This window comes from Bradysia coprophila, unplaced genomic scaffold (genome assembly GCF_014529535.1).
Source record: "Bradysia coprophila strain Holo2 unplaced genomic scaffold, BU_Bcop_v1 contig_111, whole genome shotgun sequence".
NCBI lineage: Eukaryota > Metazoa > Arthropoda > Insecta > Diptera > Sciaridae > Bradysia > Bradysia coprophila.
This window is the reverse complement of record NW_023503388.1, coordinates 159,419-186,447: the sequence shown is the minus strand read 5'-3', so window position 1 is coordinate 186,447 and position 27,029 is coordinate 159,419. Positions and strand designations below refer to the sequence as shown.

At 34.2% G+C, this 27,029-nt stretch overlaps 2 long non-coding RNA genes across 2 annotated transcripts in view; both read right to left on the bottom strand.

Annotated features, from left to right (window-relative positions):
• Nucleotides 1–328: 328 nt before the first annotated feature.
• On the bottom strand, nt 329–18,684 carry LOC119073057. The gene is made up of 3 exons (XR_005086987.1): nt 18,564–18,684; nt 909–916; nt 329–341 (listed from the first exon to the last, which is right to left on the bottom strand). It is a non-coding gene; the product is annotated as an uncharacterized LOC119073057 (long non-coding RNA).
• Nucleotides 18,685–24,618: 5,934 nt separating this feature from the next.
• LOC119073053 overlaps nt 24,619–27,029 on the bottom strand; it is a 144,856-nt gene continuing 142,445 nt past the window's right edge. Inside the window, exon 5 of the long non-coding RNA XR_005086983.1 lies at nt 24,619–24,694. This is a non-coding gene — a long non-coding RNA (uncharacterized LOC119073053). The remainder of the gene's footprint in view (nt 24,695–27,029) is intronic.

Here is a 27,029-nt window from a genome sequence, read left to right as displayed (position 1 = left end):
AAACAAATTCCTTAATCTATTGAAATATAAATATTATCAAAAATTAGGAATTATCACATTTTTGTTTTATGTATCACACATTGGATGTGCTTAAACTGTCAGAAACTCTAACCTCATGCAGCGAATTACTTTCAAATCCAATATAGTCTACTACTTCTCCCTTTACGCTGCTGATACTTCATGATTTGGAGGTTTACATGTGAATGTTCATTGATAATATGGATACATGTGATGATGTCATTATGTCTTGTGCGATAAAATACCTTCATATGCCACTTGGTAGATAAATAGCCAATGATTTCAAACATTCCTTTTACTCCTAACTGCACGGAATTCTTGTACTTTAACCTGTTACGATCATCTATTCATGAAGAGGCGATAAGCTCTGACTAAAGAAGTCGTAAAAAAAAATGTTGAAAAAATGAATTTAAAGACTTGAAATCAATCTATTGAGAATACAAATGAAGTTATAGATCATATTGTAAAACTATTATTAGTTTCTTGCCGTCTGTCAAACGTTTAAACATACAATGAACGAATTTATGTTGTACACATTCTGCACGTTTACGCTTTTCATCATTTTCAGCTGTTTTGCCATTATTGTGACAATAGAAAAACAGATGAAAGAGTAAAATATACATTCTTTTACTGTATTTTCGTTAGTTACATTTTATAGGTGAATGCTAAATGAGTGGAAGCGCCTTTCAATTCGAATGTAGTTAGTGGTATTAAGAATTGTTAATACCACAACTACATACACAAAATATAAACTATACGCCATCAACCCATTATTACATAACATTCAATGGATTATTTTTCATGAAAGAAAAGAAAATTTTATTGAATGTACAAAAGAATAAAAAATTCGGCATATTTTCTTCAAAAAATAAAATAAAATAAAACAAAACAAAAAAAACTGAGTGTTTATTTGGCGGGTGATATAAGGTTTCAATAAAATAAATTATGGATGAGACTGATCACTGCTTACTGAAAAATAAAAACTTTGCGTTATTATATGTTTAAGTTAGCTAACATTATCAACATCAAACTTAAAATGTATACATAAAGTGAATTTGTTTCAATTTACTTATTTTAACTCGTAGGTACGATGAAATTATAAGTCAACTTATAAATTCGAAATTCTAACTCACCTCTTAATACAAGAAGTACAACTGGAAGGTACCAATATCAACCATATTTTTGAACTGGACAAAATTGTGTACAACTACAACCAGACCAGCTAGCATATTATTGGCTAATGACATTTAGTTCAGAATATTTTAAAATTTCATGCATACAACGGACGAATAAATTGAAATCACAATTACGATAAAGATTTTTTTACAGAATTTCAAAGAATTAACTTAATTGCAAGCGATACCCTCCACAGCTCATGCACTGAAATCTAGTAAAGAACATGCAAAACATTTTATTTTATTTCCAATTTTGTTTAATTACATTCAGTAAATGGGATCAGCATGATGCAATCGCTATTTTATTTCACTGCCTGCGCTTACACATTTGCCTGCCTGACGAAGTTTTTTTTTGTATGAATTTTACAATTTGATGAATTTTTGATGTTTCAAATTAAACAAGCGACTGTACGACAAATACTTCACCGGCCTTTTATTGTACAATGAAAATAACTTCAGTTTTCTGTCAAAGCAATTAATTATTAAGTGTTTACTTAAAACTGGAACTTAAATCATTTTCGAGACCGAGACGGTTATAGCGTAATGTGAACATTGTAGCAAAGAATGAAATTCTAATGACAAAAAAATTAATTTTGTTTGTTTGCCCACATTCTGAGCGATATAAATCATTCAGGTGTGTACAGAGCGCTATTGTGTTTTCCGAAAATCCTCTTAGAACATTTGTGCTGAGCAGGGGAACTATAGGTCAACAACAACAACAAAAAAATGTTTTAGCATTGCTATGGCTTACTATCTTAAACTCACTGTATAGTGTAGTATAGTACGTCCTCTATGGCATGTAAGTGACCGTAGCTCGAAAGCAACAGTCGCATTATAACAGCGCAAGTCTTGGGAACAATAACTCGCCGGAAGGATTGATTTTGCTTATTCAGTGAGTGAATTATAAATAGACACCATTAAATATGAGAACACAAAGATACTCGAAAGTCAAACTTTAAGATCCATTCTATTTATCAGAACACGATTCAAAATCAATATAAAATATTATTTTTCGTACCAAGTCAGGAAATGACAATTTTTTTAGCACCAGTCCTAAGTTTTCCTTGAAGTACGTGTGCTGAAAAAATCCATTTCCTGTCGAAATACGAACAACGTTTTGTGCATTGGACAACTGAAATAGACAACACATCAATTTACTTGAAAACATACACACTTCACATTCAACATTCTAAAGAGCAATGGAATACTCATGAAAAAATTCATTCAAAAACGTTCTCACACGATAAATCGTAGAGAAATGAATTTTTTCCCGCACCTGACATTTCGAAACAAAAAATCATGGCAAAATATGTCGCATTTCAGTTGTCCGGTGCACAAAATCTTCAGAGACGCGCCATTAACAATTTACTAATTTTTCTGTTAACATTCTTTATTCAAAAACCTTGTTGAGGGCCCATTTTGAATAGATTAAAAATAGTTATTTACGAAACAAGAACCGTAAGAAGGTATTTTATCGAACTATATTTTATCCGATAATAAATAGATAGGACCCACATTAAGATTAAATCTTCATTCTTTTCATATTTTATATTGTTTTGATAGAAGAAAAGTGAACAAAAGTTTTACTAATGTCTAATTTATGAAAGTAATTCTTCTTCTTCTTTTTCAGCCTGTTTCTATCCACTGCTGGATGTAGGCCTCTCCAACTTCTTTCCATTTCGAACGATCCATTGCCATTTGCTGCCAGTTTGTACCTGCAATATTCTTAATTCCGTTTGTCCATCTCTCTGGTGGTCTACCTATAGCTCGTCTTTTATATGGTCGCCAGTTCATGATCTTTTTGGTCCAACGCTCTCTATGTCCTTCTTGCAATATGTCCCGCCCAGCTCCATTTCAGAGATGCTTTTCTTTCCATGACATCAACGACCCTGGTTTGTTGTCGAATCCATTGATTCGTCATTCTGTCTCTGAGTGTTATTCCGAGCATATTCCGTTCCATGGCTCTTTGTGTCACTCTCAATTTATCTTCGGATGCTTTCGTTAAAGTTAACGTTTCCGCTCCATAAGTGAGCACTGGAAGGACACAAGTGTCGAAAACTTTGCGTTTCAGACTATTATTCATTTTGCTTTTGAAAATGAGTCTGAGTTTTCCGAACGCTGCCCATGCAAGACCAATCCTACGTCTTATTTCTGCAGTTTGGTTGTCCAGACCTAACTTCAGTTTATGTCCTAGATATACGTAGCTGTCGACTCGTTCAATGGCAGTGTCACCAATTTTGATTTCTCTATCGTCCCCGATGTTGGTCATGACTTTTGTTTTCGATAAGTTCATCTTGAGGCCAACCTTGCTTGCTTCTTCACTTAACTGTTCTAGCATAAGCTGAGCCTGACCTAGATTCGCTGCTATCGGTACAATGTCATCAGCGAAGCGGAGATTGCTCAGGTACTCTCCATTTATCTTTATTCCCATTTTACTCCAGTTTAACTTCCTAAAAACACTCTGCAGAATCGCCGTGAATAATTTCGGTGAAATGGTGTCACCCTGCCTTACACCTCGGCCGATTCCGTGCTCTTATGATACATGAAGTAGCATTTTTGTACACATATCGAATTGTGTTGGAGTACCAGTACCTTGAGTCTACTCTACATTCGTCTAATGCGTCCAATATCGAAATGTTTCCACTGAATCGAAAGCTTTTTCGAAGTCTATGAATAGCAAGACTATGTCGATGTTGTATTCACGACACTTCTCAATAAGCGTTCTCATCAACTGCAAATGGTCGTTTGTGCTGAAACCAGATCTGAAAGCAGCTTGTTCAACAGGTTGGTAGAAGTCGAACTTGTTAGTGTTCCTCTTCGTAATGATTTTCATAAACAACTTGTAGAGTGTTGACAATAGGCTTATGAGTCCGTAATTTTCCAGCTTGGTTATGTCTCCTTTTTTATGCAGCAATGTAATTACCGCATTTTCCCAGGCTTCTGGTACTTCTTCCCATTGGAGACATTGATTAAACAAAGCCGTGATTGTCTTTAATAAGGAGTCTCCACCTAGTTTAGTGTCTTCCACTGGAACACCATCTTCTCCGGGAGACTTTTTGTTTTTCATCTCGGCTACTGCGGCCTTGACTTCATCAACAGTTATGTCGGACATATCCTTCGATCCCACGTTTCTTATTATTGGTCTATCTTCGGTTTCTTCCGTTGGACTCTGTCTTGCTGAACAAAACAAATTCTCATAAAATTTTGTTGCAATATTTAATATCGCATTTCGATCCGTTTGGATCGTTCCTGTTTTGTCTCGTAATTTGAAGATTTCTTTTTTGGCGTTTGTCATTTTTCTCCGTAGGACTTTCATATTGCAGTTAGCTTCAATTATGTTTTGAGACAATTGGACATTATATTTTCTTTCATCTGATCTCCTTCCTTTGTTGATACTTTCAGACAAGTTCCGGTATTCCACCGAATCTCGTCCTCCGTTTTTTACCAACTCTGCTCTGCTTGCGATCAGGTCTAATGTTTCTCTGCTGAGTTTTGATTCTTTCCCTTGAACGGATTTGCATTTGGATTTCATGAAACCCATTATTGTATCGACGATTTTGGTATTCAATTCGTCCAATGTTTCACATTGATTGTTGACGTTATCTAATTCGGCAGTCACTTTCGTAGCAAATTCTTTATTTTGTGTGTAAAGCCGTTGTACGTCAATCCTTTCACTTTTTTGAACTAGTTGTGATCTTTGAAATCTGGTATTTAACGTGACTCTTGCACGAACCATTCTGTGATCACTACCTGTTGAAAAATTGTTTAGGACCGTAACGTTCTTAACGGTTGACTTACAGCCAGTTATTACCAGTGATTACTGGAGAGTAAACGGTATTTTCGAGATGGTCCACTTCTCGAGAATTTTCACGTTACCAACGTCTCCCTTTATGACAGATTTTAACTTCGAGCAAAATATGTCAATCCATTGATCTTTTGTCACAAAAAGGATTCAAAGGGGTGTATGACATTCCATTAAAAACATTATATGGGGAAGGAACTCTTCCAATTTTATGGAATGTTGTTCTATCCTCTCTGAATCAATGTGTTGGAATCTGTAATGACATCGGCGCATATAAAGTGATTATGTGATATATTTTATACCATTCAATCAATGTTGCGGAGTAAAATAGGTTCTTTCGATGTGTTCTAACAATTATTTATTTATCTCGGCAATTGTACAGTTCAACACATGTTGACTGTACGAAGTAGAAATCGTAACTAACTTACAAGTATGAATTATATAACTAACAGAATAACAATTGTTACAAAGTGGTATAAAATATATTATAATCGCATAATCACTTTGTCATTACAGATTCCAACACGATGTACATTCTAAGTTTTTTGGTGCAGCTCGGGAAAACTTCGTTTTTGTTGGGGGAGCGGTGTGAATGGCCACTTTAGTAGCAGGCTGTCAATACTATTAGCAAAGATCACGATACATCAAAAATATATGGAAAAAAATATGGAAAAATGATAGAGAGAGAGAGAGAGAGAGAGAGAAATGAGATGACAACTCGTGACATCGTGACCTTTTCCTTTAAAATAGAAAATTGTATCGGAAGAGCCAATACCGAACCGATAAATATGTCCGAAAAATGTAAAAATTGTGTCGATTATTATGTGCTTTCTATACATTGGAATGCGAAATTTCCAATTACAACGAAATTTCTACGCAACAGGGACATAACTTGCCGGTTTTATCAGGGTGAGTTGCAAGACAGTACCAATATTTGTGTATGTTAAAATTAAAGAGAGATTTGCCAGAGTGAGTCCAGCTCAACTTCAACCCAATGTTGGTACGGCCCTGCTACGCAACGACATTCGTGTGTTAGCATTAGGGTTTTAAGGATACACACTGTGTACATGACATAACACAGAGGAGTGAACGGAAAACAACCATTCGTGTTGTATCTACTCTCCTAATCAAATTAAATTTCAATTCAATTCGTCTATACGTATATCTATTAGCAGCCTTCAACATAATACCTGACCATACACTGATAGATCACAAGGAAATACGTACATCCCTGATCTTTCCTCAATCAGCAAAAGCTTATTCATTGGCGTTTAATTATTGAGTAAAGTCTCGACCATCGAATGATTGACAACATAATTCTCTTGATCTTATTATGCTATTAATAAACACAAACGTAACGAATACCAATTTTCAATAAATATGTACTTACTGTGCCATTAAATCCCTATTTTTCGATCATTTCATTCATTCCCGACTTATTTACAAATATTTTGTCAACACAAACTCATTTGTTCAAATCTCATTCAATACATTTTCCGTTCTCCCCTCATGTTACAGAAAATTATTTCATCCCAAAATGTTCTTCAATCATCTATTTTAATCAACCGTGTACGAAAACATTGTACTTTCGTCGGCCTATATAATATACACTCATGTGTATACGCGTAGTACTACCGCATAAACTGAACTGAATGATGCTATTATAAAGTGAATTCAAAAACGGGTTCGACCCGAAATATAGATAATATGAAATCCCTGCAACATATATAGAAAACGAATCTATAACAAAATAGGCAAACAATGTGTATGTGATTCCTTTTGCAACATAATTCAATCGTACTAACAAGATAAACCAATCGTTCATTGGAAATTTCTCATCCTCACCAGTTCTCAATATTAAAAAGCATTTGGTATGTGATGTGATATACCTAAATAACGTTCGAAACAGCTGAATAACGGTGAACAAAGTTTAGTGAACGTAATGTCATGCTTTTTACAAACCCGTGATTTTCAACATTCATGAAATAAAATTTCGAGAACATTATTTTTGTACGTAAAATTTCGAGAACATTATTTTTGTACGTAAATCTCTGGTTATATAGCATTTTTCACACATACACACAATGTAGCGAAGCAAATTTTATTTGCATTGCAAATAAACGAAAATATTATACTCTCTCAATATTTGTATAAAGAAATAACATGATTAGATAAATATATTTTGCTCAAAAGTGAATTAAAAAAATAGTATTTTACATGACAAGGGATAAAAAGTTGAAAAGTAGAGTTTTCGTGTGAATTTTGTTGATCCGAGGCGAAGCCTAGGTCAACAACTACACGAAAACGAGACTTTTCAACTTTTATCCCGAGTTTTGTAATGAATTTTACATGCTTTTGAAACCTAAACCAATTTTCTTGTTTTCCCTAGTGATGTAATTCGCCACTTTCGACTCTAGGGAAAACAAAAGTATGTAAAAATATATTACATTGCTGGCAGGTATTTGCAAATGGTAAAATATTAGATTTAGGCATAGACGAAATGATTTCTAGATTCTTGAACGGAATATGCGAAATTTATTAAGTTAAATGCTCTTTCGTGTAATTCGCGACTATACGATAGGACAATGATGTTAAGAAAGTAAATGTAAAATCCAATAGAGATTTCTCCTAATCTATTATTTTTTGGTAAGTTAAGTCCTGACCCATGCGGTTTTGCAAGCTATCGTTTCTTTGCTTTCCCACAGCAAAGAGAACACCGCAAAGGGAATCTAATGCAAAAAAAAGTGCGCCTTGTGTGAAAGGGACGCATTCTTCCTATTTTACATTGACTCTAAAAAAAATCTTACAATATTCTTACTTAATGTATTCTAATCACATTGGCTTTTGTGAAAGTAACTTTTCACATTCATTCATTCGAATTCAGCTATTCAATGTACTTGTGCAATTCCGTGCGCAAGTCCTTTAAGATTTTCTTTGTAAATATGTTTTTTGGCACGAAAAGTTGTGGAACAATTTTTTTTACGTAAAATGGAAAATCGTTTTTCCAGCCCAAAACGTGTCCCGGAAAATTCATCAACTTTGAAGCTATTTTCCCTGGCCATTTTCAATTTATTTTTAATAAAAGTAGTGTCATTCGAAAGCCACAATCAAGTACTTTCAATAAACATTCTAAAGCTTAAGAGTCAATTTGCCAAAACTTAGAACAAGTTGCATGGAACAAGAAAACAAGCCATCGGCAATTTTTAAAAGCTATGCGTTAAATGATTCGGTGGACCTTGATGAGTCATTTGCAACAAGAAAAAATCCTCGAAGAAATTATGTTTTCACGCTAGAAATCATGAAAAAATGATCTGCAGTAGGGTAGCCAAAATAGTACATTGAATGACAAGGGGCGAAAGTAAAAAAATTCAACCGTGTGCGAGAGTTGATGCCCGCGCCGAAGGCAAGGGCCTCAATCGCACAGGTTGAATTTTTTTTTTTTTCCCCCGAGTCGTTCATACTATTTTTTTTGATACCAACATCGAAAGTTGATACGTATCGCAAACAGCAGAACAAAATGTTGAAATATGAAGGCATTTAGCCAGAAAATGCGGGGGTCCAGGGGGCGGCAGCCCCCTGGTATATCAAAAATTTAATTATTTAGCCATCACAACAATAACACACACAAAAATTAACAAATAACTAACAAATCATTAGCAACAAAAAGTATCAACTTCGTATGTTAATTTCAATAAGAGCACTGGCGCACGCTTTATTTCAATTTTGATCGCAGTACACTTATTGACAAGAGTCGACTATTACATTATGTAGTCGACTTTCGCATTATGTATATTGACTTTCGCTTTATGTATTCTTTCTTTCTCCCCGCTCAAACACATAACTTGCATTTTTTTACTTTCGCCCCGGATTTCGAGGGCGAAAGTATCAACTTTCGATGTTGGTATCAAAATAGTCATTTGTGTACCTGTTTTGGACGATTGATTTTAGGCAATTTCGCGGATTGTAGGCCGAACGAAGTGACTATTTTCATGCTTCGGGGCCGAAAATGAGGGCAATTTTTCGAATTTTCTCGGGTTTCCGGCCCTCTGCATGAAAACTCACATGTGCACCTGTTTGGGACGGTTGATTTAAGGCACTTTCGCTTGTAAGCCTCACTTCGTTCGGCCTACAATCCGCGAAATTGCCTAAAATCAATCGTCCAAAACAGGTACACAAATGACTATTGTTGCATATCACCGACAATACGTAACGCATTTATCTGAAATTATGGTCATTGGTAGAGGTGTTGAGGACGCATATGTTGGCATTTTAAACATTTCGAAATTTTTCGTGTATGTGATGTGGTGCAGTAGCTATTTTAGGGAGGAAAAATTCCAACTTTTAGAGTGTTTAAAAAAAACTACAATGATAAACTTGGTCGATATGGGTGTCGTTGGGTAGGTAGTAACCTCTACTATCCATGACACCATACACCTACCGCGGCACGACTTTCGTTGAGCTTCAATTTTGATTGAAGTGTACTAACACAAAAATTCTCCAGAATTTCCCTTTTCTTCGCGTCTATTTTAATCTTTCTGACGTATGAGACAATTTTAAGTAACATAACAGAATTTTATGTTAGCACAACCGCTACTCGTAAAACTCGCCAGCAATCACCAGCACTGCAAATGGGGTATCAATGGAAAGCTTAGACAATGTATGTTACGACTAGCATGTTAGGTTCCCATTAAGCGTCATCAGTACCAGCCCAGACCTGTCTAAAGTTCACACAGATTTTGAAAATTTTTCTTGCAGATTTCTGCAAACATATATCAATGAATTAAATTAAACTAGACATGACCCGAAACTACTTGAACTCAGCTTTCCAACGAGCCCACTCTCGCCCGGGACGATCGTTTATGACGGCCAAAAAATTCGGATAATAATCACCATTTTACCAACTTCGGAGATGTTCAACCAGCAACCAGGTGTGGCTAGAGACCGTGTGAGGCCTGTTTTGAGGTCTACTGGCAAAGACCTTTCAAACCATGTATATATCAATCCCAGGCGAAATGGGTCCGATTTTGGTAGGCGGCTTTTCAAAAGAATCCCTCCATATAAAAATTTATACGTCCATCGGATGTCTCCCGACTTCCCAGTATGGCCAGTGCGGCACTATATCAAGTGTTTACTAGCATATTATAATCATATTTTCTATGTTGGCTACTTACCGGAAGGATTTGGAAATATTTGGAAACACCGGTACAGCACTGATTTCATTCAAGTAAATATTTTGTACGAATGAACATTATAACCGATGAATGGTTAAGGGAACGTCTTGCCTAGCAAAACAATTATCCTGTGCATAAATAACGTTGCGCATTTTTTTTTTTTTTAAATCAATTTATTGTCAGTTTAGTCTTTTCCGGATGTAAAATTAAATAAATCGTGTTTGTATGCCACATGTATCATGGAACGGAGAAAAAACCTTCTGACCTTCTTATAGGCAATGTGCCAAAAGAGAACTATAGGCGACCGTCGTCGCATTACAGAAAATAAAATGAAACTGCTCCGAATACTCAACATTATATATATACAACAAACGATAAAACACTGGACTACGCTTTATAGTTTTGATGTTGCATGGTTATATGATTCATTTTTCTTGCGTTATCTGGAGCATTTAAATTTGAGAAAGTTTTTGGTATTGTTATGCCATTCAGTGAAATAAGAAATCCATATTGGTAAGACCCGAAGTAGTGTTTACTCTTTGAATGCACCAGCTGATAAGTAAGTTCTTTCGTTCTGTACGGAAAGTTCAAAACAAATACAAATATTCAAATAAAGTCACCATAGAGTTTCGCCAGATGGGTGTGAAAGCCAACAGATTAATGTTATATGGTCGGAATATTCCTAGGTATAAAGCTACACAATGATTTTTTTAGGATCATATTGTCTTCTTGTGCAACATTTCCACCAATAGAACACACTACGATTAATGGAGCACAGCGAAATGGAAAAAATACTGGAAGGAGTTAGTTAGTTGGCGCAACAAAATGATATCAGATTTTAAACTAAGTGTCGAGCTGTTGATAGCCGATTAACATGTACTGTGGAGAATATTTAGAAAATAAACATTTTGTTCCTGACAAATGTTAGGGCACATTTCCAAGCAAGTGTATGCCGCCTAGTAAAAATTTAGATAGATTACAAAACATTTCATTTCTAATTAACAGTTCTTAATCTATCTGAAGCATAAAATTTAGCAATTTTGATCCAGACTTTCAATAAGCCCACCTTGACATGTAGTTAAACCCAATTTTGATTCTTGTTGGAATCTGCGAATGATAACACGTTCTTGAATGCTTACGAAGCAGCTTCAACATTTTCTGATTGCTGATATGTGTTGGAATATGCACTTGATATAATTCTATCTAGTGATAGACAAGCAGTCCAAATGGATCACAAGGTCTAAGTGACCTTAGTTAAGAGCAAAATGTTCTGAGTCACTTTTCAATAAAGGCAAAGTCGTGTTTTATTAGAAGTCTGGGTGTAAGTGCTACCCGTAATATCCTGCAGCCAATCCACAACTTCCAACAATATGATCGCATTGTTCAGATCTTTTCAGAGATCATAATGCCGACGAATGTAAGTGGAGTGTAAGTTGAGTGTTGAGTTCACGCGGGGAACATGCAAACATTGAAATAAAGACTAGGCATGGGCGATAATGATAATGATTATCGATAATTATCAAAAAATATCGATAATCGATAATTATTGATGCTTTGATAATTATCAAGATATCGATAATTCGATATATCGATATTTCGGTCCGAAATTCCGATATTCATCGATTTATTCCGATATATCGGTATATTATCATGAATTTTCAGATAAATATCAAAATATCGATTTTTTGATAATTATCAAATTATCGATAACGATATGATTAGTCGATTATCGATAATTTCTTTCAATTGATATTATCGATAATTTTGAACGTGTCCCATCCATACTAAAGACTGTAATTCGGATACAGATTTGGAAGTAACCTCCGCCGGGTTCCTGAAACTCTCCAAATGGACTTTTAAATGAGTTATATGTAAGATTTTGTATACGAATGTTGATAAACGAAAGCAAACGAAGTGAATCGCACAACTCAAAGAAACGATAAAACCAAATTCAAATAGAAAAAATGGATAAAAGCAATCACACCAAAATGTCTCAATGTGTTTGATAAATATTTTATGTAGTACACACCCGTTCTATACAGTGTAAGTACTTTTTTTTGATACACTCCTGTTACGCATAGCACAATCAGTTTATCTTTCGTTTCAAAAAAAAGAAAAAAAGAAAAATGAAACCGAATTCGAGTTCGTAGCAGTTAGATTACATACATACATATACATATATACTATGCGGGAAAGACGAAAAACGTTTCGATACGAGAATCGAGGATAACATAAGAGCAAAAATAAATCATTTCGAGGGATTTCCAAGGAAATCTGAAATAAATTCTTTATGCTTCATTTTACAACCTAGTTTTGTCATAGCAGAAAATATATGAGCAAGAGATGGAGTTTGCTATTGGAATATCAACTAGTTGAAGGTCGACAGATTCAAATTTTACATCATTTAGATCTTTTTTCGTAGTCACATTACTCATACAGCCATGTGTTTGATCGAAATGCACGAATAAAAATGAAAATCCATTACTTTCTATCTCTCTCGAATGCGAAAAATGGAAGATTTAGTAAACTCGTGTGTTGGCTTCGAATAACAGTCATAATAATTGACAGATTTATGTCAAAATGATTTTTGATTTATTATTCCATGTTATTTGGCAATAATTTATGAAGTTATATTTTCCGAGACACCGACAGTAAATAAGCTAACCAACTCCGATATGTTTCCCCGTATAATAGAAGCAACAAGTCAAATGAAAAATAAGATGTGGTAGCAGTGCACCTTAGTATACTTAATTAGAAACGATAATATACAATTTTAGTATGCAAAGGCGACAAGGACACAAAATTGTTTCAATTAGATTATCAGATAATGTGGCAAGAAAAAATACTTTCGTTCTTATAGCCAAGGATAATTCCGGTAAAATGTTCTAAATATAATATACATACAATGATGGTGAGAGTAAGCCGCGTCTCATGTGCAGTGCATACAGTTCATACAGTTCATTGTCTCGAACGAAATTCAAGCTTAATGAAACAGTTATGTTATTTAAATTGTCGTTAACTTATCACACGTGCTCAGCATGAACAAAGCTGTAAGCTAATTGAATTAAATTTATCTTAAAACCGTAAATGTTAAACCACGAAAGTATTAATACACGTCGCTTCTACGGCGCATTAACAAATTAAAGTGTCATGTGTGCGGTGTGAATAACCTTTTTTTCTCCGCTTCCACTCAAAATGACTCGACGAAATGAAATGTTTGATGAGAATTCGGGCGCGAAAATATCTTACTCCCGTTAGGATTAAATAGAAATTTTCGCACCTTAGCAGTCATCAGATAGAGAGAGAGAGAGAGAGTTGTGAAATGTTTCGAAGGTCAAGGTAACATTAAACTTTGTAATCTCTAAAAAAATATAACCACTGGTAATTGCAGGCCCGGACTGGCTAAAAAAAGCCCTTCGGGGAAAAAGTCAAAAGGCCCTTGCGTTCGGGCGACTTTTTCCAATTAGGCCCTCGATTCGTATGACTGATTAATATTGTATAATTTCCACAGTGTAAGTGAATCACACAGTTCCGCCACATCACATGGACAATTAAGACATTTGCCTAGGGCGCAGCGATTTGGCCGTGCAAAATTTTAAAAGAAAAAAAAATTCAACTAACGAAAAATTTATTTAAAAAATTTCGCTCACTTCGCTCGCTAGTGAAAGTATACATAAATTTTGATTAGGATTTTTTCGATTTCCAATCGAAATTTTCCTACTGAAGCCTTCCTGTTTTTTTGTGTGATTCCAATCGAAATTTTTCTACTGAGACATTTCTCTCAATTTTTTCTTCGATTTCCTACTGAGGCCTTTCTGTTAATTTTTTTCTTAGATTTCCTTGAGGCCTTTCTGTTAATTTTTTCGTAGATTTCCTACGGAGACCTTTCTGTTAATTTTTCTTCGATTTCCAAACAAAATTTTCCTATTGAGAAAAAGGCTTCAGTAAGAAAATTTTGATTGGAAATTGAAGAAAGAATTAACTGAAAGACCTCAGTAGAAAAATTTCGATAGGAAATTAAAGATTTTGTCTATGTTCGCAAAAATGAGCTTCATTTGTTTGAAGAATAAATGGTTGAAATTCAAAAAAAGCCTCGTCGGGACTTCGCCCGACTAAGGCGAAAGGCCCTTCGGGAATCGCCCAAACGCCCAGTATGGCCAGTCCGGGCCTGGGTAATTGGCTGAAACACTGAACAGTAATTTTGTAAAATTACTTCTGGAACGAATAACTCAAATTTCTTTGAAATACCATATTTTCACTTTAATTCGAAATATTTTAGTGAATACGAACATGATATGGCTTTGACTTATCTAGTGCACTGCAATGCGCTAATATGAACGAATACAATCAGTTGACGGTTTTCGTTGTGGCTTTGTTTTACACTAACGGCTAGTACAGAAATCTTGACAAATGCGTGAAAAATGGACACCATGCAAAATATGACAGAAAATGTATGAGTTAGCTGTCAAATATTTTGGAAGCTCGGTGTAGACCTGATGTTTACACTTCGCTTGCAAAATATTTGACATTTGGTTCATACATTTTTTGTCATATTTTGGAAGTATTTTGCAGTGGTCGATATTGCATGCATCTTTCACGAACTGTGTACTCATCTTAAGCAAACCTGAGTTTAAACAAGAAAATTTACGTAACAAGCTCATCAAAAACCAGAAAAACTCATCTTAAGCATAATAGCTCAACAACAATTTCAGCAGAAAAAGTAGCTTCAAATAGAACTGTAAAATCTCTCAATCGAAATACCAAAAACCTATGTGACGATCAAGGGGGGAATGGAATAGTACTTTATGTACCTGCTTCCAAATCTTTATTTCGTCCAAAGAGATAACCATTTTAATTGTTATTTTGAAAACGGCTACCAAAACGGAGTGACTACGAATCGGCCTTTATTCTCCACTCAAAAGACAATGAGAACCTAGGTATTTACATAATAAGGGGAAAGTGATTTTTTGAAGAGTATATGCACACGCCAAAAAACCCCTTCCTCAAGTTATATACAATGTAGGCGAAAGTTGATTTATATTGCTTGAAAAAGAAAATTATATTTTATGAGACATAATCAATAGGGTTATACGTACGTGTCTTGGACGATTGATATACAGATAAAAATATGGACCTAGATCTAAATCTTTTTGGGATTAACAGTACGCGACCGAATCTTTTTTAGAATTTAAAAATCCACTCAGGGATTACTTGAACTTATCCCCAAATGAGTAATCCCTAGAGGAATTAAAATTTAATCTTTTAGGTCCTGACGTTTGACGCTTGTTTACTAGTTTTTATCTAAACGTCTGATATGAGAAGAAGCTTTTTTGTGAATCTTGAATGAGAAATGTTTTTATTAAACAGATTTTTTTTTAAATTTACCTGACGAGATTTGAACCCGGGACCTCCTGCACTTCAGTCTACGATCTTACCACTGCTGCAATTTGTTCTTAATGCCAACGTGGCTTATTGTGAACCGTTGTTTCAAAGAAACTAATTCCTCGTGGGATTAAAATCGGGATTTAAATTCAAAATGCCAGATGACAAGCTCGTCACTTCAATATTTTTTCATGATTTTCATTTTTATATTCTTCTGAAGTTTTCTCACCATTTTTTATAAGTATTTAACCATTTAAATTCAGAAATGTCTGGTTTCCCGTGGTAATCGCGGCGAAAATTGGCCTTCCTGCCAATTTCGATCTAGAATTTCTCTACATCTATACTATCTTTGTAATGTTTACATTGATTTAATGATTTATTGAATCTGGTAGTATCTTTACAAACCGACTTAAAATTTTTATTCTGAGCCTGGTATCCGTATCTTGCTCGTAAATCGTGTTCGAACTCAATTAACTCAAAAGTGTGATTTCAAGACAATCAAATTATAAACGGAAAATAATAATATCATCATTCAATCCCCAATATTATTGTTTAGACCTACTTTTAACCCCTGATGGAATTACATATTTTCAATTTCTGGCGAAGATTAAAAATCTAATTCTGAAAAAATTACTTTTTTAAAGTAATCCCCTCGGACCTAAAAATTCTAATCCCATATTTTTGTCTGTGTAGTAGGCAATTTCGCGAGTGTCTAAAATCAATCGACTAAGACAGGTGTCGAAAATATTATGAAGAGTTTGGCGACTCTAAGAAAATAGCAAATCAAGTATGCAATTGAATTGAAAACAATCATGATACCCGTGATTCGGGGTATAAATACGGGGCAATTGTACAGAATAGATTCAGAATAAACACAACTACTGAACGGGCAACATGCCCTAAGTAACGAGTTTTTCTCAATTAGATGTAATGGCACATGCGTGTTGGGGAGAATATCCCTCCAGTACAAATAGTAAAGTTGAACCATCGATGCAGCGGCCGACCGACGAATTAAGAAGAAGTAAAATTCTTAACAACAGGTATGTAATTTTTAATGCAATGGGACGAAAACTTGAGAACAAAAATATTCAAAAATTTACCACATTTATGCCCCTGAAGCATGAAAATCATTTCTAGATTTTCCGAATTGTCTACTGTTAGGTTTATTTACGAAGCAAACACGACATGCGCCCCAAAAAACGTTTCGAATTTTATTTAAAACAAAAGATTTAATAACATTCTGTTGCGTTTCGTGCTGTCCACTCTTAAATGTTCACCTTTTCTTAAATCCACACAGGAAAATGTAATAAAAAAAAAATTGTTATCGGATCGATAATTCATAATAACTTACACATAGATTGGTATTAGGTTGTCTTTTTTTTGTATCTTGGATAGAGTTTAAAAGAAATGGACAAATAATGCATCGTAGCAAATGTAATTTTGGTGTAAGACAGTTTACAATTTTCTTGTTACCCAACAACGAAACAAGCTACCAAACTTTGACAATAAAAAAGTACATTGCGGTTATATTAGGTTTTAAAAACTTTTTGATCAACACTTTATTTTTCTCCGAACAAATAAATAAATAAAATGACACCATTGGAAAATGGTGTTGTTCCTTATACATTATATTATAGCATCCACAACACTGGTTATCTGACGATGTCTTTTTCAAACAGAATGGCATCACAAAAATAAAAAATCGATTCTCAAATCAACCTCAGACTCTTGCTCGTTTTTAGTTGGCATGTATGACATTATCAATTACTATTTGGAAGTTTCACTCTGACAGCCCATATTATGGACATTGTTAAGATCTGTGATGGTTAAATTGGAATTTAATGTAATTATTCAATTGATATATATGCACTTTAGTCAATCTAATCAAAGTTTGTGGCAGCTATCAATGAATATTATACAGTTTTCATGCATGCTTTCAGTAGGAAATAAATGTGTGTGTTTTTAACGACATCGGACACATTTCCATGTGCTGGATCTGGAATTTGAGCATCTGCTTTATTTTGAAACACTTTGAAAGAAGGAGACAGCAAAAATTTTCGGTAACTTTTATCTTAACGAAACATTGATTCTGTCAATAAAGTCGTTCTCAATTGTTGACGTACCGGTGTCTTCCCTGAGTAAGGGGAAACCTATTGTGGTTGTCCAGGTATGCCAAATCAGCGGAAAAAAATTATTATTGGTTGAGCTATATACAGCAATATTGAGCTACATATAAAGCTGGATATATCGATCTTTGGTCAAAGTTGTAAACCTATACGAGTAAATATATGTACAGCTATATTGAGCTGTATATATAGTTATAATTGTTTTATGTGGATCAGCTGAAAAACAGCTGAAGCTTGCTGACATTTTACTGCCTCTAACTGTAACAAATTCTTAAAAAGTGTGAACTAATAGTAATGAGTAAGGGTACGGAAATAAAATACAGGCAAGTTTCTAAGAAAACAAACCAATTTTTTGTTATTGAAATGAAATGGCTCGCTCTGTAAACATTTACTTAGCCGATATTGTTAAAATATGAATGCAAAACAATTGAAATATGAATAGGTTTTGTGATTTAATAAACAGAATCGGATATTTTTCACAGAAATAAATAAATAAAAATTGAATGAATTTTACACATACAGGCTTTAACATTTCAAATGTCTCACTGTCATTTTTTTCAAAGAATGTCATTGTGAATTCGCAATGACACAATGAAATTCTCAGAAACATTTGACAGTGAGACATTTGAAATGTTAAAGACTGTAGTAGAAAAAATTAACGTGCAAAAATGTTGGTGAGTTTGATTATTTTTTTTTTTTAAACTTTTATTACCATTTGAATCGAGTAGGGATCAATCATGACGGTTTGGCTGAAATCAACGACTCTCAAAATTCTATTCATCGAAACTTTTTCATACAAACGTTGCGGTAGCTATTTGTAATAAAAACAATATGGGAAATTGAGTTCCCCGTATTAATCTTGGCCGCTTGGCAATTGCATGAAGCGTACATTTTATGACTTTATCTACTGTAAGTTGAAAATATTCATAATTTTCAGCATGAATCTAGTTAGCAAAGACAGTCAATTTACACACGAAAATTTCCGTGCGCATAAGTTTCTATATTGGTTATATGCCACATTTTTCAGTGCACGGAGAGATATCTTGCGTTTATCATAAGGGTAATTTAGGTATAACAGGTGAAAGTCTTTTGTGAAAAACAGTTTAAACGACCGATTCGAAAGAAAATATAATTTTTCTCTACACTTCTTCCCATATTTTTTTTCAATTTATCGGATTAATGTGTTGTATTTGGTGGAATATTTGGTTTATTTGAAAGATTTTTTATATTTACAAATTTTTACCTTGAAGCAGTTTTGAACCCCTGACCTCATGATCTCCGGTTCACGATCTTACTAATGTTGCTGTTCAGTCATAGAAATAGTGACAGCTTATTCGGAACCGTTGGCACAAAAGTAAATCTTTTGTGACAATCGTCAAATTGAAACTAATTGTTTTTGTAAAAATTGACTAGATATTACCAATCAGGCCTTTAGTTCAGAATAAAAAGAAGTAGCATTTGGATATTCGACCCGAGTAGGTTTCTTCCAAGCAACAGTTAAACCGAACAAAATGAACCGAACACGAACCTATTCTCCTATGTGTCCTATGTGGAGAATGATTCTGTCATAAAATTACTGCTGTCACTGCGCTTATTTTCATGTGAACCAACTTCATATGGTGACATTTGTTCTGTAATGACAAATGTGAAGTTGGCTCACCAACCCACTTGTCCCATAGAATCATAACCACAACTTATGTTTTTTTGTTATTTTGACAATTGCATTGTTAATAGTGTTGAGGTTATGGCTCAATGGATGATGGTTTGACATTTCATTTCACCTGGGAAGAAACCTATTTCATTTTTGAAACTTGGGAATTCAATTTACCTTGAAAGTTAAACACATTAGTCGTAAGTAAAACGAAAGCGAGAAAAAAGAAGGAAATTAAACTTAAATTTCAGAAACTGGCTGTTCATAATTGGGTGTCTGAAGTTATAGCACAGGATTCTCTTTATAAATGGCAAAGATTACTTCTCAAATATTGTCGTTCTGCTTTCAATTAAAATAACTCAAATTTTTTTCATGCTGAAAAATCGATTTAAAGAATGTTTTTGCCAGAAATATGTCAGTAAGTTTTATGATTCTTTAGAAAAAATTTAGATACCCCAATACGACTGCGTATTCCGACTAACTAAATTCGTTGAGTCTCCAAAATGGCTCGAAGTGTCACTGAGCATTTGAAAAGTGCTTTTAAAGTTGTGAGCAAAAAACAAATACTATTGAATGTGATTATTCTAAACCGTAGAAAAATTCCTTCAACATTTGTATCAAACGTAATCGTTTTGTGAGAAACGTTAATTCGTGGTTTTATCACAAAAGAAAATGGCCAACAGAACTCGTCCAAAAGAGAATATTTTTGTGAGAACAGATTTTCCTTTACTACAAAAGATATTTTTTTGCGCTAAACGAAAATCTCTTTTCACAAAAGAAGTCCGTTTCGGCTTTTTTCTCCGTGTGCTGTCAGTAAATTTAAATCACCAATAACTCGACAAATATTATTTTTCTGAATACGGTTTTGTCGCATTATCAATGGTTTAAATTTGCTAGTAACTGAAAAATGTAGACATCATCATTGCACGGGTCAGTCCCGTTGTGAACAATTTTTTTTTTAATAGTTGGAGATCATTAGAATTTTTCGTTTAGAGCAAACTTAATGGAACTTTATTTCATCTATACTGGTCAACCAAATTCAAATAAAAGCTTATTAGATTTTGACCTATTTTGGTGTGAAATTTTGTTAGTCACGCAGCCACCATTTAATAATTGAAATGAATTATTTAATACCATACTTCAATTACTACACAATTGCAATGGCTTAACTGGCCATACCGATTCCGCACATCATCATTTTCTACGAGAGTATAAAACGAACAAAATTTCTTTATATTCCCAAAATCCCAGAGGGTTAGTACTTGGAACAAGTGGCATTCGGCTGTGTACGAATTGCGAAGATTTATTTTCGTTTTATGATTCGAGAATTTTGTTACGGTTAAACAGCAAATGTAAAAGCAATTTATGACGAGGAATGGTTTAAATGTCATGAAACATAAAAGTTTAAATTTAAAATCTGTTTGATTGGGACGTGAAAAGTGAGAATTGATGGCTAATATAAATAACGATTGAGACTGTGTTCGTTTCCAAGGACAGTTCTATAAGTTTCGGAAAAGTCTTAATCTGATACCTGATTCGAAGCAAGATGCAATGTAATCACTCAGAGGCCTAGCTAACTAAGTTCAATTTTAATTTTCATACTTTTTATCTCAGACCATAGCACTGCTCCTAGCGCGAACACATTTTTCAAATATGCGTGTCCGTTTGTATGTGTTGTGTATTTTTATTCACAGCAAAAAATCACGACTCCTGTCTTTACGAAAGAAATGCAGGGCCTATTTTGATTGCATAAGCCTCCGAATTTTCCTTATGTTCATCCTAGGAGCTCAGACTAATTGGAGTTCTCAGTTCTCATGCGAAAATTTACCAAAAAAAATTATTTAAATGAAAAGCCTTTTTATGGAATATAGCTCAACAGGGACGTTACCCATCCTTACTCCACAAGTAATATTTTTATGTGTCCAAAATATTGTGAGGGTAATCTTTATAACAAATAAATTGCCTATCTATTTTACCTGGTATTAATATATGTGAGAGTCTAAAAGAAATGCAATCAACTGGATTTCTCATATCTTGCATCGTTTATAAGTATAGACTTTAAACAATGTCACACTTCATTTACCATAAATTTGCGTTTTTGAAAGCAGATTCTGCAAAAACATTTTACGCTATGGATAATTCGATGTTTAAATCACAGGCGCCCTCCCTTGATACACATAAAAATATGATAAAAAAAAAAACTAAACACAATTGCCGTACACAACACATCGTTGAGGCTACATTGTGAGGTATTTTCGTATTATGCAGTGCTGAAGGTGTTATGGAACATGTGCATGATTACCGTAAGAGGAAAAAGGTTTTTTTTTGGTTTTATTTTTAACCTTTTTATGTGACCCATAAAATTGAGTTAAATAGAAATTTAAATTGGAAATTTCGCTTTATAAAAAAGAATGTTTTACGACATTTACTCTTAGTCATAAACCTATGTAAACATCGGAGAAGAACAATGTTTTACACGATATTTTTGCTATTTGCAGCAGAAAATATTATGGCTACGAAAACCCGTACGTTTTGAAGATGAAGAAGTGCAATGCAAAATGTCTTGCTTCCTCGGAAAAGCTTGACAACAACTTTGTTCAAGTCTAAAACTTGAATTGTGTCGATGAAAGTATATTTCACCTACAAAATCTGTACAAACATTCCAAGCATTGGCAAAATAGAAAATTGATAAAATCGGCAAAATCGCAAAATTACTGACCTGCAAAGACGATGAAAGAGTGTATGGAAAAACGCAGAAGACAAAAAAAAATCAGAATTGTTGTATAAGTGTAGGAAAAGTGTCACACTGGAAAATCGGGGATGGATAATTTAATTAATGAATTTTGTCAGTGAATTTTTCGATAGATTACAGTCATTTAGCTGTGGTATGTTAAAAACAAACCCCATTTAAGTTGTTTAGCAAGTCTTTGAAGTGTCGTCACTTTAATTAAACGAAAATTGTGGAATGTATGTTTTATTACACATGTTCTTCAATTAAATTTTCTCCTAGCATAGCAGTCAGACTAATTTTCAAAAGCAAAATGAATAATAGTCTGAAACGCAAAGTTTTCGACACTTGTGTCCTTCCAGTGCTCACTTATGGAGCGGAAACGTTAACTTTAACAAAAGCATCCGAAGATAAATTGAGAGTGACACAAAGAGCCATGGAACGGAGTATGCTTGGAATAACACTCAGAGACAGAATAACGAATCAATGGATTCGACAACAAACCAGGGTCGTTGATGTCATGGAAAGAATAGCATCTCTGAAATGGAGCTGGGCGGGACATATTGCAAGAAGGACAGACGAACGTTGGACCAAAAAGATCATGAACTGGCGACCATATAAAAGACGAGCTATAGGTAGACCACCAGAGAGATGGACAAACGGAATTAAGAATATTGCAGGTACAAACTGGCAGCAAATGGCAATGGATCGTACGAAATGGAAAGAAGTTGGAGAGGCCTACATCCAGCAGTGGATAGAAACAGGCTGAAAAAGAAGAAGAAGAAGAATAGCAGTCATAAAACGAGGAGTACGATCTTAACCAGAACATCCTATTTTTGTTTGACGGACATTTACGTACAAGCAATATACTGAGGTGGAATTTTGACTGTTGAAAACGGTGACAATAGTATCCGAGAAGAAGTACCTAGAAGGGTAACGATTAAGAGCTGTAGTTACTGCAGTGTTCAAACCTTTTTCAATATTCGATTTGAAACATTTTATTTACCATATAGTCATAATCTAACATTGATGATAAAAAGACAATAGTGACACATCCCCGAATTCAGATCCATAAAAAAGTAAGTAAGTAAATATAGAAGTGAATGATCTCACATTTGATGATTGCTGCATTGTTAACACCAGCAACACTAAGAACAATCTGGCACCGTTTTTTTGCATAAACACACTAGAAGGTCAACGAATCTGCAACCTGGTGAAGCTTTACTTCACGTCTATATTCGTTCAAAAGCTTTAAAATTCCCTTTAAAATGAGCTACGACCCGACTATATTGCTTTCCAGTCACAGATTTTAGAAAGCTTTAAATCCAAAAAATTTATGAAAAAGTCATGGTCGGGTTAATTTTAAAGTATGCCAAATAGAAGCCACGGTCTCTACAAGTAATTATCATGTACACTTACCAATTTTTTTTTCTACACAGTCGGCAGAACTAATCTCACTATGGCTTTGTGACCAAAAAGTTTTCAGAGGTGCGCATGGAAGCTTAAAATTAAAAAAAAAATTTTTTTTTGCTATTTTCGTGATCATTCTGCGTCAAGCCTACCCGCAGGCCTAAAAAAAACTTTTTTTTTGTCAAAACAATACACCCTACTTAACATATACAATACAATATACATTGTCAAAGTAAAGTAACCAAGGCAGTAGCGCTTGGTTTGACTAGGAACCTGAATTATCTATAGCCTAATTTTTTTGCGAGTAAAATTTTTCAATTTATGTTGTTAGTGTTCATTTGAGTTCATTTTCATACAGAGTATTACAGTCGAAGAAAAATAAGAAATTGGCAATACAATCCAATCAATGCTATTTATCCCACCCCACATGCATTACCAATGTTACGATATTTACGCATGTATATGTATAATAACATGTAAATCGCATCTGGATTGAATAACATCGTTTGGATTGTATTCGTTGAAAAAACCGAAATCTATTTTTCTTCGACTCTTTGACGTTTCAAAAATCACCCGCTTCTGCCTGGTTTATTTTGTTCTGCCGAGCATTGACTTTGAAAAATAAAAAGTTCTAAACCAGGACGTAATCTACTGTATCACGTCTGCATTACATTGAAATTTCGCCTATTCGTAAAAAATGTTGTTGTTCCGCAGTTTCTAGTTTCGACATTAGCTTTTTACGATTTAAAAAAACAAACACACAGGATATTGAGTCAAAATCCTATTGTAAATATTATCGTTTATAATTGCATCCTACGAACACTCTCAAAAAATACATCACATACAAAAGTCGGTTTGTTTGCATTTCTAAGACATAAATTTGAAATAATTAAAGGCCTAGCATATTTGAGGGTACAAGTAAAATAAATTATGGATAGATAAGCAATATCCATAATATAAATATTTACTTAAGCTAAATATGATCATGAATTTAATTATTTATGAACCAAAGGGGACTGCATTTTATTTATTTATGTATTTGTAGAGTAAACACTTAACACAAAGATAATATTTTTTAAACCGGCATTATACTACAAATGGATACATATGTTCAAGTATAATGAGTTCACATTTAATAATAACGAAAATATCGAGAAAATATAACTTACAAGGCTCTCGTAAAACGTGTTTCTTTATACGTTCGTTTCGGAAGACCGCTGTATGATATTTCCTGTAAAAAAAGGAAAATAAAATTGTTTAATAAGAGAGTAATATAAATGGAAAATGCTCTGATAATAATTACACGTGCAAAATAGTGTCAGAGCTTAAGAAAATATATAATTGAATTTTTACGTCGACCAAATGTATATAATATCGCCGACATTATAGTGGCTGATATTATAATATTTTACTTTAAATTGTAAATATTCACTTGCTCATTTAATTTAATTATACCTTTTATTCTCGTTTAATAATATGAAATTAGCAGTTGGCCAAACACAATGTAGTGTTACACTGACGTTACAGTTACGAAAATAGTTTTGATTAATCGTTTTCTACTTTGCTTTTTCATGTAAAATAACAGAATGGATTTGGAAAATGTTTTTCACTCTACAACAAGATAACAGTCACAGTCGTTCCAGACAGACCATAGTTTTTAGTTTATGTTCCGCTGGTTAATGAATTCTGTCTACATTTTGTGCATGCATTGGTACCGTATATTCAAACTCTTATTGAGCAGCAGATATTGGATCGATTCAAGTAATCTAATTACTACTGTGAAGGAATTTATTTCAAAACTATTCAAAAATGATCGAGCGTCACGGCTCACTCCACACCGCCGCGCCGCGCCGCCAATACTTTGACACAAATTTTTCTATCGAAGCACACCTCTATTATTAGAGTTATCAGATATTTTAATGAAAACAATCGTAAAACTTAAACGAATCATGTAGAGTACAAATGGAAATAAGCCCGTAAAGTAGATAGTTTTTTGGTATGCTGATGTATTTAGGCTGCTTACTCCGAACGATATAAAGTTACCACATTGTCCTTTGTATGTACAACTCAAAACGAAACCACGTCACGATTACATTACGACATTATATAATTTCAACTCTTTATATTCCATTTTTTTAGTCGAAATGATAATAACCGCAAGAGGGCCCGATTTCCTCTGGAAATAAATGGTCTGATTTATCAACACATTAGCTAATTGTTTACGTGTGGGTGATAAGTGTGGTAAAATTTGTCGCCTCGGAGGCGTGTTTGTATCATCATTTTGGAGAAATTTTTTCCTATTTGAATGAGACAATATTGAAATTCGTAGACAAGACAGTAAAATGATCGAAATAGGAGTTGTCCACAATTACTTGTTTTTGATTTAAGCATGCTGGTAATGACGTTCCATAAGAAGAAATAGATGGAATTTTACCACCAGAACCAGCAAACAACGTACGGGGTGCAGTAAACACCATCCAGATTAAGATACCACCTTTCTGGAAAGCAGAACCCGCACTTTGGTTTCTGCAATTTGAGGCACAATTTCGCTCTGCTGGCATAAGATCTGATAATACGAAATAGCTTGTTGGCAAACTTGGATTATATGGGAACACCACAAGCCTAAGCTCCAATGTTTCTCCAATGTTATTTCAAATGGCTAAAGACAGCAATTAGTATGCGTATAGGGTTAAAGCTAGCTACTTCAGTTACAAAAAGTAAGAAATTATGTGGAATCTGTTGAAAATGAAATTGTCATAAATCACTAATTGCTTTAAGTGTACCGAATCTGCTACTTCTCTTAATTTAACAGATTCAAGCAAAGTCTTGTTTTATGATAATAATAAACATCTTGATGTATGTAATAGGATCATTGCTGTCGTTATTTGTGAAGTTATAGAGGTTATTATTTATGGTAAATATGGATCAGTTCTCGATGACGGTGTCTCTCAATTCAATTTTTTGGGGCCACGAGATCTATATTTTTGGTAAACAATCGACGAAATATGTTTGGCATCATTAATTTTTAATGACGATGAAAGCAAAAATCTAAAATTTAATAGCTAGTATCTGCTGCATTATTTTATAACAAACAAGACCAGACAAAAAACGTATACAATAACGGCCATGATTCATACTTTATGTTGATGCGTATGCACTGCAACGCTACGGATACAAAGAAAACGAGCCGTCAGAACAGTCGGAGCGTTGCTGCGACTGAACCCCGTACGAACCCGTACATCTATTGCGCACGTGACCCAAGTTCGTCCGTCGCCCTACTCTTACCGTAAGTCTACCCGTAAACGTCGGTAAAGTACGTTTCTTATGAAATTTGTATGTCTTAAAAATTGCGCATAGCGCAATTACGAAGCCCCGTACGATGTTCCTTTCAAACGTAACACAAATTTCAAATCGACCTAAAATTTCCTCAGTCCTATATTAACCTATATAAATAAACAATTTACTGATAAATATATAGCTCAAAATAACTATCTATACCGTTATACAGTTCAATATAGCTATATATATTTATATATAGATATCCATATTTGGGATCCTTGAAACAC